At 55.4% G+C, this 4171-nt stretch overlaps 1 pseudogene; it reads left to right on the top strand.

The window, feature by feature from the left end:
* Positions 1–1142: 1142 nt before the first annotated feature.
* Positions 1143–2862, top strand: LOC147709993 (18S ribosomal RNA; annotated as a pseudogene).
* The last annotated feature ends 1309 nt before the right edge of the window (positions 2863–4171 follow it).

The following is a 4171-nucleotide window of genomic DNA, read 5'->3' as shown; positions in this document are numbered from 1 at the left end:
CTCCAGGAGGTCGTGTACTTTCGAGCCTTGGGTCCCCTCTGTCACCTCGAGTGCACGGATTACAAGAAAGGGGGTAATTTTCCTCCAGATTACTAGGGAGAGGGTCAGTCAGACCTCCTTGCGGTCTGGTAATTCTGACACAGTGAAAGGCAGGACCCGGGCACTCCCGCCGGGGCCCCCAGGGGCCCGGGGACGCTTCTGCCTCTCAGCCCCTTGCCGATGGTCCTTTTTCACTGAGTTTGCTCAGGCAGACCTCCGTGAGGTCCTTCCACGCTGAGAGGGGGAAAGCAGTCCTGGGGCCTGCCCGCCGGGGCCTCTAGAGGCCCGGGGACGCTCCTGCCTCTCAGCCCCTTGCTGATGGTCCTTTTCTCCTAGTTTTCTCAGGCAGACCTCGTGAGGTCCAGCGCTGCTGAGGTGATGGAAGGCAGCACCCAGGGCCTGCCTGCTGGGGCCCCCAGGGGCCCGGGTACACACCTGCCTCTCTGGCCCCTTTCCAGATGGTCCTTTTTCTCCGAGTCTGCTTGTCCCGGCAATAGGAAGGAGATGCCAAGCCAGCACACCCCCTGCGAGGGCGACCTGCCAGGGGATGCCCCGGCTGTAGTCTGATCGATTGGGCACTCTCGGTCCGTTTAGAGATGGACTGCTTGGCCAGTCTCGGCTGTTGTTTCAGGCAAAGAGCCTCCACCCTGCATGGACCGTCCGACTCGAGGACCTGCCTCCTGGCGGGAGGCCCTTTATCCAGCATAGCGAAGACCGAGTTGCCCTGGCAGCCAGTGCCCCCCAGTGATCTGACCCGAACTGGAGGGGTCGGGTGGCACCAGGCCCTCGGATGCTGCTGCCCAGCAGGTCTGTAGGCCCATGCGCCACACAGTCACCCCCCTCTGCCCAGCACATTTCCGTAGCAGCTCGGAACGACCGTTCCGAGAGGTGCTGCCGCCGCCAGGCCCCGGCATCCCTGCCTCTCACCCCGGCTGCGCCTCGGCCAGCCCTCCCGGGGGAGACGGCTGGGCTTACCGGTGCCCATGCGACCGCACCACCGCTTCACACCCCTCCTTCCCCTTGCAGGCTCCCGAGAGACATAGGGCTGCGCGGAGGTTGCCGGTCGGGGAGATGGGCACGCGGCTCCCACCCTGTCATCAGGCTACGTGGTTGATCCTGCCAGTAGCATATGCTTGTCTCAAAGATTAAGCCATGCACGTGTAAGTACACACGGCTGGTACAGTGAAACTGCGAATGGCTCATTAAATCAGTTATGGTTCCTTTGATCGCTCCATCTGTTACTTGGATAACAGTGGTAATTCTAGAGCTAATACATGCAGACGAGTGCTGACCTTCCTGGATGCGTGCATTTATTAGACCAAGACCAATCCGGGCTCGCCCGGCCGCTTTGGTGACTCTAGATAACTTCGGGCCGATCGCACGTCCCTGTGACGGCGACGATACATTCGGATGTCTGCCCTATCATCTTTCGATGGTACTTTCTGTGCCTACCATCGTGACCACGGGTAACGGGGAATCAGGGTTCGAACAATACAGGACTCTTTCGAGGCCCTGCAATTGGAATGAGTACACTTTAAATCCTTTAACGAGGATCCATTGGAGGACAAGTCTGGTGCCAGCAGCCGCAGTAATTCCAGCTCCAATAGCGTATATTAAAGTTGCTGCAGTTAAAAAGCTCGTAGTTGGATCTTGGGATCGAGCTGGTGGTCCGCCGTGAGGTGAGCTACCGCCTGTCCCAGCCCCTGCCTCTCGGTGCCCCCTTGATGCTCTTGACTGAGTGTCCTGGGGGTCCGAAGCGTTTACTTTGAAAAAATTAGAGTGTTCAAATCAGGCCGGTCGCCTGAATACTTCAGCTAGGAATAATGGAATAGGACTCCGGTTCTATTTTGTTGGTTTTTGGAACTGGGGCCATGATTAAGAGGGACGGCCGGGGGCATACGTATTGTGCCGCTTGAGGAGAAATTCTTGGACAGGCGCAAGACGAACCAAAGCGAAAGCATTTGCCAAGAATGTTTTCATTAATCAAGAATGAAAGTCGGAGGTTCGAAGAAGATCAGATACCGTCGTAGGTAGGACCATAAACGATGCCGACTAGCGATCCGGCAGCGTTATTCCCATGACCCGCCGAGCAGCTTCCTGGAAACCAAAGTCTTTGGGTTCCGGGTGGAGTATGGTTGCAAAGCTGAAACTTTAAGGAATTGACGGAAGGGCACTACCAGGAGTGGAGCCTGCGGCTTAATTTGACTCAACACGGGAAACCTCACCCGGCACGGACACGGAAAGGATTGACAGATTAATAGCCCTTTCTCGATTCTGTGGGTGGTGGTGCATGGCCGTTCTTAGTTGGTGGAGCGATTTGTCTGGTTAATTCCGATAAAGAACGAGACTCCTCCATGCTAACTAGTTACGCGACCCCCAGCGGTCGGCATCCAACTTCTTAGAGGGACAAGTGGCGTTTAGCCACACGAGATCGAGCAATAACAAGTCTGTGATGCCCTTAGATGTCCGGGGCTGCACGCACGCTACACTGAACGGATCAGCGTGTGTCTACCGTTCGCCGACAGGTGCGGGTAACCCGCTGAACACCGTTAGTGATTGCGATTGGGGATTGCAATTAATTCCCATGAACGAGGAAGTCCCAGTAAGTGCGGGTCATAAGCTTGCGTTGATTAAGTCCCTGCCCTTTGTACACACCGCCCGTCGCTACTACAGATTGGATGGTTTAGTGAGGTCCTCGGATCGGCCCCGCTGGGGTCGACAACGGCCCTGGAGGAGCGCCGAGAAGACGATCAAACTTGACTATTTAGAGGAAGTAAAAGTCGTAACAAGGTTTCCGTAGGTGAACCTGCGGAAGGATCATTAACGGCGGAGCGGCACGAGCGACCAACGGTGCCAGCCCGAAGCCCTCGGCCGCCTCCTGAAAGCACACACCGTAGGCCCAGAGCCCGGCCCTGCCCTGGCACGCCCCGGCCGGTGGAGCGGTCCGCGGCCACATGGGGTGCTTGGGTGAGGACCGGGACTTCGGAGGGCCTCTTCTCCCGGGAGATGGCCTGACCGATGTGTGAGGGACCGGGGATGGTAGGGGGTGGCCTCTGTCCCCTGTCCCTCTCCGAGACGGATTCCAAGTTCACCCGGCACGACGTCCTCTCTGGTGGGGGGAAACCGAATGGCAGTGCATCCCCGGGCTGGTACCACCCCCTCCCTCGAAAAGGCCCTGGCGCCGGCTGGGCCCTCCCACACCCGAGTCCCGGCCTGGCCCGGCCAAGTTCCGGGCGACCGGGGAGTGGCCCTTCTCGTGCGGCAGGGCGGCCAAGAAGGAGCAAAGGGCCTGCGAGGGGACCTTGGCTCCTCTCGGTGGGAGGCGTGCGGGATGAACAATTGTTACTTACCTGTAAACAGGTGGTTCTCCAGTATTGGTGTCTTTCATAGATTCACATGCTTGAATATTCCCCGTCGTCGGAGTGGGAGTCCCACGGTAAATAAAATAGCAATAAATGCTAAATATATAATAATATATAATAAATATATATATACATAATAAGGAAAAACCCAAAAAATGCATACAATAACCATCTGGTACCTAGCCAAGAGTTTCCACATAGGAATGCATGGGGAAAAAGAAGTTCCAATGCAGCCTATCCTTGTCATTATGTTAGTCCAAACTGCAGCCAATCAGGCGCCAGCAGCCCTCTAGAACCTTCTCCTCAGAGCTCAAGCCCTCAGATTTTCGTAGCACAAGAGTGACCACAGAGTCTATGAGGAGAAGCGAGCCTCTGAGGGGAGGATGGGAGGGTCGCATGTGAATCTATGAAAGACACCAATACTGGAGAACCACCTGTTTACAGGTAAGTAACAATTGTTCTTCTCCAGTATTGGGGTGTCTTTCATAGATTCACATGCTTGAATATAGAATAGTAAGCAGTCCGTATCCGAACACAAAGTTTCCAGGATGCAATATATACACAAAAGGCTGGAATCAACAGGCGTAAACCCAAGCCATAGAAGTTATAAAACTATATGTATACATAGAGAAGACATGCATAAGACTGGAAACCATAGGAGGAGGGTAGAACAGAGGCTCACCTTATTGAAAAAGATTACGGAGCACAGCTTGTCCCACTGCGGTATCCCCTTCAGCCATGGCACCCAGATTGTAGTGCTTCGTGAACGT

Source organism: Lissotriton vulgaris, chromosome 5 (genome assembly GCF_964263255.1).
Source record: "Lissotriton vulgaris chromosome 5, aLisVul1.2, whole genome shotgun sequence".
Classification (NCBI taxonomy): Eukaryota; Metazoa; Chordata; class Amphibia; order Caudata; family Salamandridae; genus Lissotriton; species Lissotriton vulgaris.
This window is presented reverse-complemented; position numbering and strand designations above follow the sequence as displayed.